Here is a 16616-nt window from a genome sequence, read left to right on the forward strand (position 1 = left end):
TGAAAAGGACAAGATTTATGTTATAAAAAATTAAGAAAAAGTTTTTGAAGGTAAGAGAAATGCAGCAGTTCTTTATGAAATAAATAAATGTGGCTTTGGAACCACCAATAACCAAAATTATTTGACAGAAATCAAAGAGAAAAATATTATGAATTATTTATACAAAAGATGAGTGTTTACAAAAAAATATGACGGAACTTATAAAGCAAGATTAGTAGTGCGGGGATGCAAACAAGAAAAAGGTATAGATTTTCTAGAGATATTTAGTCCAGTAATAAACTCATTAAGAACATTACTTGCATTATAAGTTCAAAGGAATTATGTAATTAAGAAATTTGATATAAAAACGGCTTTTTTATATGGATATTTAAATGAAGAAGTATTCTTCATTCTTAATTCTTCAAGGATATGTAAAGGAAAGCAATCAAATATGCAGACTGAGAAAGTCATTATAGGGACTTGAGCAAGCGCCACTTACGTGGAATGAACATTTTAGCTCATTATTAGAAAAATATGGATAGCACTCAATAAGTTTTGATCAATGTTTATTTAAAAACCTAAGGAGAACAGTGTTTCTAGCAATCAATATGGATAATGGATCAATAATTGGAGAAAATTAGGAGGAAATTGATCAGCTATTTTGAAGAAAAGTCTAGAAATTAAGAAGTTCAATAAAGTAAATTCATTCTTAGGAATCCGAATAACAAGAAGCAAGGATTTTATCAAGCTAGATCAAGAAAATTACATAGAAGAAGTACTTGAGAGATTCTATATGAATGATGCAAAACCCACGGAAGTTTCCAAGATATATGATGAAAATTTGGATAATATGAAAACAGTAAAAATAAGTTTTCCCCACAGAGAAGCTGTCGGCAGTCTACTATACATATCAAGTAAAACTCGACCTGATATAGCTTATGCAGTTGGATTTTGTAGTAGGAAAATGGAGACTCCAACAGAAAATGATGTGAATAATATCAAAATAATTATGAGATACCTGAAAAATACCAAAGAGGATAGAATTGTGGATCAAAAATGCAATAACAAGATGGAAATATAGGCATACCATGATTCTGATTTTGCGGGTGACAAGACGACTCGTAAAAGTACCACAGGATACGTAGTTTATATTTATAATGGACCAATTAATTGGAGTTGCCTTGTCAAGCACTGAGGCAGAGTTTATTGCAGCTGCAGAATGTGTGAAAGAACTATTATATTTAAAAGGAATGATTGAACATTTAACTAACTTTAAAAATGGACAATCAAAGTACTATTGCTATTATAAAGAATGGTCAGTTTAAAAAACGCAGTGAACATATAGATGTGAGATACCATTTCATTCATGAAAAGATCAGAGAAAATCATAGCAAATATTTTCACAAAACCTTTATGTAAGATTAAATTTTCAAAACATAAAAATCGATTAGTTGTATGAAGCTCTTTTCGTTTTAGCTCTAAGACTTTTGTTTTTGTGGTTTCATTTAAAAAAATGGGTCTATTTTTAATTTAATTAGGTATATGTTGTATTAATTATAAAACATGTCATTTACTTATAATTATTAGGAGAAGGTGTTAAAAAATAGGAGTCTATATGAATATAAAATAAAGGCGAAAACACAGTTATGAAACCTAATAATGGATGGCAGCACAGAAAAATAATGTACTGGGGTTTTGAAGGCTACAAAAAAGGTTAAGAGTGAGAAGCTGAAAATTCTAGATTCCAGAAAAAGATATTTTTAATAGCCATGTTTTTTAAGTTAAGGATGTAATACCATTTCAATTTTTCATTTATTTGTTAATGGATTCATTCATTAAAATTAGTTCCTGAATACAAGTTCTGGTGGTTTTATTTGGATGCTGGTCTTAAGGTTCAAGAAATATAACAATAAAATAAAATAAAAACTGAACATGCTCCTTAAGAAGTCGTTAATTTGCTTGGGACTTCAAGATAGTGGTACATTGAAAATCGGTCGGAACTTTAATTTCAGAACTGGCCGGGAAGAACAGCTTATATCTCTACAGTTAAGAGTGTATATACCATTATTCGATACCAAAAAAAAATCAGTGTCATCCTCAAATACAAAGCTACGTTTAACAATAAATTTATTCGACGTCATATATGAAAAGAGTTTCGATTTTAATACTTCATAGAAGCGTTTCGGCAATAATAGCACCTAACAAAAAAACATGACATTTTCCCATAATCATTTGAATTGTTCAACATATTCTTTTTTTTCCGGTTAAGCTCTAGCATTTTAACCCTTCTACTACATAATATGCTCTTTTATATGCGATAAAGTCTTTGTCTAAAAAATCTCTCTCCTGCAAGAAAAACTTTAACGTGAGGACACAAGAAAAAGTGGAACTGAATTAACGATTAAGAGATAGAGTACTCTGATGATATGACTCAAAAGCTGGTACCACTCTTTGACAAATATTTCAAATCTTGATTGTGACTATGTTGGAAAGTTGAAACATATTTATATTTAAGCTTGTGATACAATTCACATTCATAAATAAATTATTTCCTACTCCATTACAAAACGGTTCTTACGTGCAAACGTAGTTTAGGTTAAATATTGAAGAATAAAAAAATAGAAATAGCATGAATGACTAGAGTATTAATTTCTAAGGTTTTTTGAACTCTTGTTCAGGAAACAAATCAGACAACATCCTTTTAGTCAAGGAAAATATAAAGCAAATGAAAAATCTCGAAATACTTTTACAAAATTTCTAAATGAACATAGAAATATGGCATTTTTTGGTTATTGGACCTGATTACTCGAGAAGAAGTACTTTAATTGCAAACAAGCAAATGGTCCTTGAGTCAAATACCTGTTGTGATTGACTAATCTATTATCTTATTACCAAAACAGTAAAATGAAATATTCCTGTGAAATTTGCATAAAAAAGGAGTGTCCTCTTAAATAATACCCTTTCGCTACTTCAAACTAATTTAGGTTTGAAATTAGAAGGGTCCATATCTCACTAAAATGAGATTCAAAGATCTTACCTGAACACTACAATCAGTAGACATGCAATATAATTTTAATTAGTAAGGTGAAAATTTCTTTAACTTAATTAGTTTCTACCTCCATCATTCATAAAAATTGTATATATATGTATGTATATATATATGCGAGTTTATGTGGGATTTTACCCTCTAAAATCCCCCCTTTCGTCAATGGAGAGTATAATGGAACTACCAGAAGGTACAACTTCATTATATTGCTTGGACTTATCTTGGTCTATCCACTAGATATTTTTGTTTTCACATATCCGGCTACAGATTCTAATAGCTTATTTTCTTTGAATTCTATAAAAACATGATGCTGTACTTTTGGAATCTGGGTGCATGATACCAACACGGAACTGCATATAGCATGATCGAATGAGTGACTGTACTTAAGAGTTTTCGTTTTACAGAGGTAAGACCATTAATATTTGGCATGAAGCTGCTTAAGGCCATCGCAGTTGTCTCAGATTTTTTGCAGGTGTTCAAAATAAGTCTTTTCATAAAAGATCCCTGGTCTTTGCAAGATCTGAGGTACTTTAATTCTGGTTTAGTTCGGACACGTGTGTTCTTCACTTCTATGGTCACCTGCCTAACTGCCCTACGGTCGACCATGAGTACCGCTTCGGTTTTTTCTTCTGCGAGTTCCAGATTCATATATATCTAATTCTAATTAGTGCATCCCATGTGTCCACTTTTATTTTGTAGACTTCATTTCTCATCCAGCCCCATAAACAAAAATCTAGTAGTCCGAGGACTGGAGATCTTGCAGGCCAATTAATGGGATCTCCACGACCAATCTAACGCCCTGGAAAACGTTCGTCCAAATGTTGCTTGACCTGACGAGCGACATGTGCAGGAGCTCCATCGTGCTGATAGTACATCTGCTTTCTAATATTCACAGGAACATCCTCTAGTAGTAGTAGTAATTAAATAACTGTCAACCATACCACACCCCACGTTTACAGAAAACCGATATTGAAAATTGCTTTCGACTGTTACGTGGGGATTTTCGTCCGACCACACATGATAGTTACGAGTATTATTAATGCCATAACGTATAAATGTAGCTTCATCCGTATTTATACTCGATACAACACGATGATTATTATTTATCCACCAACAAAACTCCATACGGTTAGCGTAATCCTCTGGTTGTAGGTGATGTACTCTCTGTATGTGATAAGGATATAAGCCTTGTTCGTGGAGTGTGTTTATCACCCTTTTTTTTTGTGGAATTCCCAATTGAGTAGCAATTCTCCGTGAGCTAGTAGTTGCATCTTCTTCAACTAGATGCAGAATATTTTTTACTTCTACCAAACCTTGTCGAGTAACGCGTTCAGATGATACGTTAGCAATCTCTCACAAGTCTCGCACAATTTGATAAAAACTCTAATAAAATACGTTTTTATCAGGATATCTTTGGTGTGGGAAACGTTGACGGTATTCTTCAGCAGGAGCTGTAGCTTTTCCATTACAGAATCCATAAACAAATACCATATTTGCATAATCTAAATTTGAATGAGTATCTGGCATTTTGCAACACTAACAATCACATAAATTCGAAATTAAACGTTCAGTTACTGTTCACTGTACACTGACAGTTCATCAAAATGTCAGAATTATCAAATGCCTTTGAGCCTCGAACATGGCATATTTTGATAATGTTAAAATTCTGATATAAGTGGAAAGCTAGTTGAACATTTTCAATTACTCCATAACTTGAATCCAAATGAAAATCGGATAAGAACATATAAGTTTTTTAACATTATTCTCACGTGTATAATATACTTCTAGAGTTTGGTGCTCTCCTCCCAACTCACCCGTATATATATGAATTGTAAAGAAGCCTTTGTCAGCTATATCATGAGCGGTTTTTTATTGAGAACGTGGCAAGGACACACCAAAGTGGACTAACTTGTTGCACTGGAGTGATTGCTGTTTAGGCTAGAATAGACATTACTTAAAAACCCAAATTGATTGGTAGTAAGTATTTTATATTTAAAGAAAAATGATAAAAGTCTCTTTTTGACCAATCTGCTTGATTTTTATCTCCTCTTTTATGCTGAGGTATTATAGCCGTCTTAAGGCAATTGGGAATAGTGCCATTTTTAAATGAGACGTTAATTAAAGTGGTAAGGTGATTTAATGTGCAATCGGGCAGACTCGAAAACATTTTTAATGTAAATAAGTCCATTTTTGATGTAAGTTCATCAGCTCTAGTTGATAAGGTATCAATTTAGTTATTTAAATAGCATGACAATCATTTTTATATTGCACATTTAAAATATAAGAATGTCGTCGTGCAAGGAAATTTCAAATATTTATAAACTGCAGTTGCCTCAGATATTTACAGAGAATTGTCTACTTGGTAATAAAATTTTAACGAATGTGATCAATAAAATGTTATTGATGAAATCGTAAAATATACGAACCGAATGAAATGACGTCCATAGAGGTGGTTAGACAAGAAAACAAGCATGTTTTAAAAATCGCGATGAAAAACCGCAGAGTAAAATTGAATAACATAATAAATGTCACGAGCTATCATTTCAAACATCGTTTTACATTAGAACTTGAATATAAAAAAGCTTGTTTCTAAATGGATGTATAGATGTCGTATTTTGTGACAAGATAATAAATAATGGAACGGTTTGTAACTTTAAATGAAAAATTAAAAAACCTCAACATAGCACTATGGATAAAACCTGGATTAATCACAGCATAAAACTACAATTAAACAAAAGAACTGGACCACAGGTGAAGGCAATCCGAAACTAACACATACGCAAAAACCATAAAGAATCCAAAAATACTTTTTTATGAAAACTTATTATCTTTTGAAACAACTTCTATATAGTACATTGGACAGTGACTACTGATACCTTTTCTATAAAAATAATCAGTTACTCCTGAAATTTCCGGAATCTTCAAACAATACAATATGAAGGTAGCTTACAGACAAAGCTTGATGATTCAATCTGCATCTATTGAAATTAAAGATAGAACACCAACCAATAAATTGATTAAACTAGTTTATCAATCACCAATCGAATAAACTCTCACAAAAGTGAGAGTAAACTATATCCTGACAGATATGTTTCCTTAATTCCTTATGAATTGGTATTTGGTAAAAAAGCAAATTTAAACCAGTTCTTACAAAGATCGCCCGTAGATCCATTGTATAACATACATGCATATGTTAGAAGAATAATTTTGGTACCGTTTAAAAGTTGCACACAGCGCAAGAATATAATAATTTTCTAAGGCTTTTGATTGTGTTAATCATAATATTTTGCTTGTAAAGGTTCATACACCGATGTTTCTTGAAAACCAATAGAATGTGGAGTGCCCCAAGGTTCAGTACCAGGCCCTATTTTGTTTCTTCTATATTTATAAACGACATCTCTTATTTATATATTAGTGGTAGCAACCCTGATCTCACGGCACTTTATCTAGTGACCTATTTACCCTTAAGTCATGGTGCAATTCTAATCTTCTCTCTCTCAACGTTTCTAAAACCAAAGTTTTATCATATAAAAATACATTGCAGCCTTTTTTATTGAATAACATCACCATAGACGACGTCGTTGAATCTGTAAAACTCTTAGGACTTGTTGTGGACAATTCCTTGAAATGGGAGATACATATATCAGCCTTATCTAAATAATTAAGTTCCTCCTGTGTTGCGCTGAAAGCAGTTTTCAAAGAACTGAATTTATCCACCTCCTTAACTCTATTATGTCCTTATTGAGTCGCATCTCCTCTGTTATCTTCCCTTCTGGGGTACGTGTGGTGCGACTCAATTTGAGCGAATCTTCAAAATACAAAAAAAGCTGTTAGATATTTACTCAGTCTAAACAGCAGGGCTCACTGCGTGGACTTCTTGAGAAGATTAAACATTCTGACTCTCTCTTCTTAATTCGTCTTTGAATCCGTTTCCCTTTACCTTCTTACTCCATCCACGGTCAGAATTAGTTAAGTGCTCAATATTTAACAATGCAAAAAAATGCACAATCACTTGCCAATTGGAATCAAATCGATATCATCTTTTCCCGCATTCCGCAATAATTCGAGGGCAAATTTACTGGATAGTGTCTTCTATTCAGTAAACGACTTCTATTCTAATAATAATGTTTAATTCTGGACATGCTGCATACTGGTTCAATTTTTGCTATGGACTCGTATACGACTTATAGACTAATTATTACCTATTACATATAATTTTCTTAATCATTGTGGTTTTCCTCTATATATTAAAATTTTATTTTATTTGTATCTTTATTTAGTTATTTTTATGTTTGTTTTCCAGCTTCTACAAGCTTTTGTCTACAAATTGTAACAATTTTTTGACAATAAAGCATTTCTCTCTGTGTCTATCTAGAAAAAGCAAAATCAATGCATAAAACTTATTTTAATCTAAACTGAGAATCAATTTTTCTGAATTTGGAGATTTGATTGTGGTTTCGAATGAAATCGTCATAAATTTGACTAAAAGTCTAACGGAACTTTTTAAATAATCATCACAGAGGAATCAAATAGCATAATTGCTGATAGCTATAGAATAGTCCATAATCGTATACCAAATTATTAAATATCAAAAGATAAATAAGTAATTATATTTTACGACTCTATATAATAGATGCAGACAGGCCCTTCAAATATTATTCATTATATTATATTATATTATATTATATTATATTATATTATATTATATTATATTATATTATATTATATTATATTATATTATATTATATTATATTATATTATATTATATTATATTATATAGAAGAGTCGTAACACCAAAGAATATTATTTATTATGTGCTATGAATTTTTAGTTTTAATCCAATTCAATATAATGAGTATAACAAAAAATACGTCTTATTAATTCTTATCCGGATCGTCTGAAAAGGTCATTCTATGGATTATAAATCTGCCAAAGTCTTTACAACGACATATATTGCTCAAAATGATCAGCGTATTGATGAAAAAAACTTGTTCAGATATCCCTAGTGTAATCTATGCATATCATTTAGATTTAAAAAAAAAGGAGTGTCCAAAAAGTCATTAATCCGTTTATAATCCATAGTGGGGTCTGCTTCGTTTGGTTCAAATACTTTCAAATTAGCAAAAGCTGTTGCCTTTTCTATGTAATTCCTTGTCCATTTTCAATATTTACATTGAAATATTACATATTAAATAGAAAACTTTACTTAATGTGAAGTGTTTAATTTTTATTAACATAGAGTGGTAAGTGAAGGAGCACAAACCCATTTTATTAGCCCAAACTATAGAAATAACTTGTCCAATCATATTTAATGTACTATGGGAAGGTTATTTATATTCTTGTGCATTTCCTGGCAAAAAATTGTTAAACACGCGAAAAGTTGCTTGGTATGTATTTCGTGGAATAGTCTAGGATTTTCCTCATTCCAGTTACATCAATTTTGTTGATTAAGGCTACCAAAAAGGAACTAAAAAATAATTTATTTTGTCAATCAGCTTTTGTGGTCTTCATTGCTCCATCTGTGACATCATTTCAGTCTCTTGAAGGCGTTTGTACTTCGCAGATTGCTGGACTATCAGTCTCTTCTTGTTTCAACATGGGTTCGCGGGAGAAGTATAATCTCCTCCAACTTCTTTATAAAAATTTGTTGATTCAAGTAAAATAAATGAATATACAGTCCACAAAAATAGCATTTTCTTTATGTAGTTAAAGTCTCTACACAAGATGGTGGTATAATTAATGACGTTGAATGTAATATCTCTGGAGTTACATGTAAAAAATTCGAAAACCGAAATTTATAATTCTGGTGACGTTTTTCTGCTACAATTGAATTTTTACTAATATATTTTACGGTGCAATTTTCTTAAATGGCCCAAAATAAAGCGAAAATAGTTCATATCAAAGAATAATTGGTATGAAGACTATATATTTTTTTTTCAGTCATAATGTCATGAAAGTCGTTTAACTGAACCATCTCAATTTATTTTCTGTACTAATTGTATAATTAGGGATAAAATTTATGATGATTTTTCAGCCAATTATTTCAAATTTTTTGTAGGATCTAAATTAATCTGACCTAAATTTGCTACTTCTTCTGATTTGGTCCAATTACTAGGTTAGAACGGGCAATATTTATCAAGATTGCTCGTGGTTTCCTCGGAGGTCTGAGGCCCATTGTGGTACTTTCTATTTTCTACGATTTGGAAACTTACTCAACTATCTAATCACTTCCTCATCTTTTTTCCTTTTATATCTCATTTTTAAATTCCAGCTGAAAATAAAGTTTTTTACTTTTTATATTTTTAATTCTGTTTTTTTTTCAGGAAACATATTTTGTCGTTCCCCATCATTTGATGGGGTTGTTTTTCCAGCAACGCTTGTTGGCTTGTTCAATCCTAATACAATTTTCACAGTAACTTTTTTGATTAGCTACTGACCCTGTTCGACGAAATGTACTAATTAACTCTAATACCCATGATTGATGAAGTTGTTTCTCTCCATCAAGATATATTCAATGAATATCTGTTCTACTTGGACATTTTCCGTTTAAAAAATGTGGATATAATGTTAACTAGCTCTGAAATATACCAATTAAAAAAATTTCCGCTTATTTTTCTTAATAACAATGTGAAACAAACTGTCTGTGTAAAAAATTACTATTATTATCTTCAAACCTGTAATAATAACTACAGGGCGTTTCTTTATTCGAACGACAACACCTACCACAGAGAGATCTTAATAAATGATTCATTTTGATATAGGAATACGAACCCTTGCTGAGATATAGGGTATACAAAATTTTAAATCAAAATGAAAAATTTGTAGTTCAAAATCAATGAAAATTATTCATAATCTCAATTTCAAACAAAAATGTGTTAAAACAATAACAAAATTGACAAAGTTACAGAAGTTGTTCAAACTGTCGGGCGCTTACTTCAATACATTTATTACATCGTTTTGTTATTGAAAAACATGTCTTTGAGAATAAATTTGGATTGGATTGAATGATTTCTGCCGTAGCTTGAATTCTAGCTGCTAGATCTGGTTCAGATTAGATGATTGCTTCGTACACTAAGGACTTCATATAGCCCCATATAGAAAAATTGATCGGATTTACGTCAGGTGATCTTGGAGGTCAACGATTGGGTCCACCCCGACCAATGAATTTTTCGCTAAAACGTCTGTTTAAGTAATTTCTTGCCGCTGCAGCAGAATGATGAGATGCCCCATCGTGTTGAAACCACATGTGTTGTCTAATACTTAAAGGTATATTGTCCAACAATTTATCCAACAGCAATCTCCAACCATACCCACCCATACATTAACCGAATATTTATGCTGAAATCCCCTTCCACGAACAAAGTGAGGATTTTCTTTACTTTCCTAGTAAATCTATAGTATAGTATACAATACACATATTTTGGGAAATTTCGATTTTCACGACACTTTTGTAAATACCAGTTTTAAAATTCCATACGCACCTGAAAATATCTAGGTTCTAATGCTTGAACACTGGCCAATTTGTTGTTGTTGTTCTTTTAAAAGTTTCCATACAGTAGAATCTTGAAGCGCGATCTACAGTTCGAGTACTTAAAGATGGCCTTTCAAAAATATTATTTGATATTTCCTCTTCCAGATGCACAGTACTTGTTGTACATTGCTTTCCAGCATTATTTCTTTTGAATTACAAGTTTCCGGTTTCTTTCAACCTTCTTTCAATACTTTCAATTTTAGAATGATGTAAAATTCATTTTATAACAGTATAAATAATGTAAAAACTAATTTAAAATTCTATAATTCAATCTACCAAGATTGTTTCAAATACACAAAGTGTCACGAACGATAAAAACTATAACACGTGTCTACTAGATTATAATTTAGAAATATTGAGTAGTATTCAATTACCTTAGGCAAATTTCTACAACATACAACACCGTTCATTTTAGCTCCACAAAATTTTTTAACTAAAAATAATCAGGCAATCTAAAACAAAATGGCGTTAAAAATAAGGGGATAAAAGTGACAACTAACCCTAACAGCGCGGCAATGGTTTTTTTCCAAAGTTTGTTAATGTCGAAATATTACTTTATTAAGTAGCATATTGGTCACCAACTTTGAAACAAAAATTTAAAGGTGTTTTTGATTTATGGCAAATATTTGATTTTGATTAAAAATTTGAACACCCTATATCTCAGCAACTAGGTCTCGTAAGGTTCGTATTCTTATATCAAAATGAATCATTTATTAAGATTTCTCTGTGGTAGCGCGTTGTCCGTCGAATATAGAAACACCCTGTATATTACTTTCCATATAATATTTTCAGTACAATAATGATTTTTGAATTAAATATTTTATTGAAAAAATTTTTTATTACACACGAATTATATGTTTAGAGTTATCTCATTCCTCCTTGACGACACATAGAAGTTACGAAAATTTTGCTATATAAAAACATTTTTATTCCAACATTGATATATTTATTATTCATTCCTTACTTTGGAATATGAAAGAAAAAAGTTTGACAAAACACAGATGTCTGTATCGTAAAAAAAATGGGATCACCCTAGAAAAAAATCGCCTTATTTCAATATTTCCTTAAAATCCAATGAATACTACCAAACATCGCATCGGGGTGAACTGTTTTCTGTATCCCACTCCGTATTGAAAGCAATCATCATTTATATATAAAACTTTTCACAATCTGATTAATAAGTCCTGGTTTAATATGCAGTGATGAAAAATAATTTTTTCTTGACTCATATAAACGATGTTTTACTTTCTTAAAGTGATACTTGTTATCAATGGCTAACCTTTTCCATTTCATTGCTCTTGTTTTGCACAAGTACAGTTGAGCTGAGTTTTGCTTGGAAATAGTGCTGGCTTTAAAAAATTGGTGTAGTAAACAGTAAACATGTCACTAATCCTCTCAAAGTATCGCTTGGTTCTTTTCACAACCACTTTACTGTTAACATCTTAATATTTTTTTTGGAATCGAGTGATTCATCTGCTACGTCATTCCTTTTTTTACACGGTATAGTTAATGATGTTTGAGGTCAAATATCTTGAATGCGATGTCTCGATGCTACAATTGAACTATCGTACAATTTTCAAAAATTTTCAAATTGAGATGGAATGAACAATGATGCTTTTCAAATAAATTTTTTAATACGATGTATTTTTGTTTTGTAAAAAGCAAGCACAAGAGGGTATACTCTTTTAAACTCGAGTAATTCGAGTGTTGCCTGCCGTGTGGAGATGCCTGTGAATATTGATCTTGAACTTCTGTAGGTTCTGGTGCTCGGGAAACACGTACCTTGGTAGCTGATTCTACAGGATTTTATTTCTCCAAAGAAATAAGTCCCGATAAATTGAAGTTCTGGGCCTCTGCAGGCGAGCTCGGTGTTCATGAGCCATGTCTACATGTCTAGTAGGACTTGCAAAAACAGGTCTAAGTGGGATTATACTAGTCAGCATAGAGTATGAATTTCGTAATCTGCCATTTTTTAAAATGAGTCACATTAGACTGAAGATAAAATTTTTTGATATCTTGCATCGTATTAATTCTAGCTATAGATAATATTTTATAATATTGTTTCCGCCTACTTCTATCCAAAGGATCTATTTCCTGACCTCATTCTAGGGTCTAAAGTCGTACTTTTCCTGACTACAAAGGAAAAGTAGAAGTGATGTCATGGAAAGGCTCGAATTTCATTGACACTTATAGAAAATAAAACTAAAACTGATTAGGCACGTTTATTTGTCTGCTATAGAGCAGGAAAATGGTTGGAAAAAATTTTATTGTCAAGATTTCCATAAACCTTTCTCAAACTGCCTAATGACATAAATTATACCAGGCATAGTTCCGAGGAACCTCGGCAAGTTTACTTGCAAATTCTGGAAAAGACATTTTTGCTTTAAAGCAACATGGAAGTTGGTACGTCTACGAATATCGCTGAAAGATATGTGCAACTATATCTTGAAAAAAAATTTCGAACCAAATTATGCGAGTTACTGAAGTTGATGAAATTGATTGTAATCAGCCAAGTACAAGTACTTCCGGGAGACGCCAGCTGGTTAATAATGTTTTAATGAAATATCTCGAAAACTGCGTGGGCTCCAGCTCTCATTTCTAGTGGTATTCAAATAATCACTGCTCAAAATTGCACGTTTAACATTAGTATGAGTAATTACCGCAAATTAAAAACATGTGGAATGCAATAATGTAAATAACGTGCCTGTAAGTTATACTGTATCTACTTCTTGGTTTTAGTTCTGTAATAAATTGCGTTTGTTAGTTTTATAAATACATTATTAAAAAATGATATGATATTTGAGGAAGGCGGAAAAATGATTTGTATAACATGGGAGTAAAGTCCCTTGTTATACAAATAACTATTTCCTTTAAAATGTCTAATATATAAGAAGATTTAAATTAAATATTTCATACGAAACGTATACAGGTATCAAGAATTAGGGAAAAATTATCAAATAACACTTATTTGATTTCATATTTTTAATGAATGCTTCAATGAAAGTTCTCTTTTTGCGAAAATTTTCTATATATCTCCTGAACCAGAAGACTAGACGCGTTTCTATTAAATCAATCAAAGAGCTGGTTCTTAATTATTGCAAATTATGTAGTATAACTTCTTGTTTATATATAACGACGAATACCGGGAACCAACTTCAATTTAAAATATTTAGTACCATTTGTAAACATACCGATTAAGAAAAAGATCACAAAATCCGTGTAATAGATAAATAATAAACGTTCTGGATTTTCCATTACAATCCTGCAGTTTTAAAAAGGAAAAATCATCTCCACACTTAGTACATCAAATGAAAACATATTTTCATAGATCAAAATTAAATGATTAACGTCATAAAACTAGAATCATTACAGATTTATAAATATATTCGACTTCAAACAGGGTTCACTCTTTTTTTTTGTATGGTTTGGTAGAAGACTTGTCATTAACAAACCCACAAATCCACCTGTTACGCAGCAAATAAACACAAACACAAGTATAGATGCTCTAATGGTAATCACCAACATTAACGTGAATTTTTAACAATCAATAGATAGTAGAGCGTCCAAATAACAATTATTTCACAGCTTATCATTATTTTGAAAAAAAGTTTCGAATTATTCCATTTGCGCGATAATTCGATTTCCTTACAGTCGTCAAAGATATCACAGATAATACATAAAAAATTTAAAGTCTGGGAAAACGGTAAAATAATATTAAATAAAAAAACGGTTTTAAGCGTTTTTAAATGGCGCTGTCAACAGAGGGTGTTACACGTACCGATTTCACTTGTGCACTGAAATTATTCGTTTCTAGTTGGTTGTGGAAAACGAGTGAGTGTCGGAAATATGCGAGGTTGAACGATTCGATGTATTTCCCTACGATTTTCCGATATCTACAGGTGCTACCGGGAAAGGAACGCAGGGTAGTATTCGAAATACACCAACAAAAAATTGACGAATTTAGTAATTAACAAGTGTAATGGTTATTTATCAAATAATGCCTAGGCATAACGGTTTTTCCAATAATTAGATGCGGCTCGAAGATATTCACAATTATACCCAAATCGAAGGCAACCCAATTACAAACTGTACCGAAATCTTTACAACCGCTTAGGTGAAACGGGGTCTTTACGCTCTAAAACTGAGCACGGTGCTACAAAAAAAATCACTGCCGATGAAGAAGATGAAATTTTAATTTGTGTTACGGAAAATCAAATATCAGTACTCGCCGATTAAGTCTGCAAACAGGTATAAGCCAATCATCTATTTTTAGAATACTGAAGAGAGAAAAATTGCATCCATATCATTACACTCCTGTTCATAATTTATTACCTCAAGATTTGCCCATTTTTTGCAAGATAAACAAAATTTTAACTCAGATTTTCTGGATACAATTCTTTTTACTGATGAGGCAACATCTACTAGACGAGGAATATTTAATTATAAAAATAATTATTTGTGGGAGTCTGAACATCCACATGCTATGAGGGAAACACATTTTCAGCACGAGTTTATGGTTAACATTTGGTGTGGTGTAATATGTGGGTATTTAATAGGTCTTTTTGAACTGCCAACCAATTTAAATGGACCTCTTTATTTAGATTTTCTTCAAGAACATTTACACGAATTACTAGAGGATATACCTCTCGCTTTAAAACAAATTTGTAGTTTTTCCACGACGGAGCACCACCACATTATTCTTTACAAGTTCGTCAATACTTAAACGAACAGTTTCCGCATCGATGGACTGGTCATGGAAGTGAGTTTGCTTGGCCACTAAGAGGCCCTGATTTAAATCCTTTGGATTTTTCAATTTGGTCGCAAATGAAGACATTAGTTTACAAAGAAAAAATTACTTCTCTTCCATATTTGCGACGGAAAATAGAAGAAGCCGCGGATGTAATTAAAAATAATAGACAAGAATTATTTGATATTAAGAAATCTTTACGAAAGCGGATCATAAAGTGCATTGAAGTAAATGGTGATAACGTGCACATTCAACGGAATGAGTAGACATATTTTGCATTGAGGATTGCATATGAAAAAGCTATTTGCAAAGTGAGTGCTGCTATTACTTAATGATGATCAAAAGCTGGAAGTAAGAAGTCAAACGATATCGTCGAATGTTAGCCAAGAGAAAAATTATTCTCTTAATATATCAGAAAAGATTAAAATTTAGTACATATTTATGTCTTAGAAAAAAAAATACAGTGAACACTATAGAAGTCGATGAACGTGCTCTCAGGAGAGCAAAATCGTTGCTTCGATTAATGACGACACGGAAATAGTGTTTTGAAATTCTAAAAATGTCATCATCAAACTAAAACAATAACTGGCCAATATTATGCCGATTGGCTGATACGGTTGTATGTTAAACTTAAGAAAAAACGACCGCCCTTATATAAAAATTGACTAAGTTACAATTAAGTGCCTCTTTCTAATATTCACCAGATCTTGCTCCCAACTAAGAAGGTAACGCATTCCGCACTAGCACTATTTGTAGTTTTTTCAGCAATCTTTGATGTCAGCTTATCCAACGAGTTGCCAACGAATTTTGGGTGTAAAATTTTTGTATAGTTTGGATTGGGCTAAGTGAATTCTGGAGAATAAGGTCTGGAGAGGTTAGCTTAATCTGGAAATTTGTGTCGGTGTAAATATTTACCAAGTTTATGTACTTAACCAGATTTTTACAGAACAATACATGAATTAACGTGGAATGTTTGTGGAGAAAAGTAAGCGGGCTAAACAATGCTTTTTGATTCTCATGGTTTCTCATGTTTTGAATATTGACCAAAAGCGTGCAAGGGTAGAAGCATCGCGTTCGATCCTGAAACAAAGCAACAATCGATGGAATGGCGACACTCTGATTCTCCAAAACCTAAGAAGTTTTGTCCAAAAATTTACTGGAAAAGTTCTTGCTTCATTTTTTTGAGATTGTCATGGAGTAATCAAAATTGATGTTTTTGATAAGGGTAGAACAATAACTGGAGATTACTATTCGACATTACTGACCACTCTACGGGAAAAAATTAAAGATAAAAGACGCGGAAAGCTATCCAA

General features: G+C 31.8%; 1 protein-coding gene across 7 annotated transcripts in view; it reads right to left on the reverse strand.

Annotated features, from left to right (window-relative positions):
* Nucleotides 1–16616, reverse strand: part of LOC130446029 (uncharacterized) — a 126569-nt gene that overhangs the window by 63848 nt on the left and 46105 nt on the right. For 2 of the 7 annotated variants that reach the window (XR_008910099.1, XR_008910097.1), the window contains exon 1: nucleotides 10507–10768. The exons of 1 other annotated variant lie outside the window; for it this stretch is intronic. The gene's annotated coding sequence lies outside the window, so the exon portion shown is untranslated. Of the gene's footprint in view, nucleotides 1–9101; nucleotides 9297–10506; nucleotides 10806–16616 lie in introns of those variants that run through there. 4 more of the 7 variants (XR_008910102.1, XR_008910100.1, XR_008910101.1 and 1 more) reach the window with 4 other exon arrangements.

Source organism: Diorhabda sublineata, chromosome 6 (assembly GCF_026230105.1).
Source record: "Diorhabda sublineata isolate icDioSubl1.1 chromosome 6, icDioSubl1.1, whole genome shotgun sequence".
Lineage (NCBI taxonomy): Eukaryota > Metazoa > Arthropoda > Insecta > Coleoptera > Chrysomelidae > Diorhabda > Diorhabda sublineata.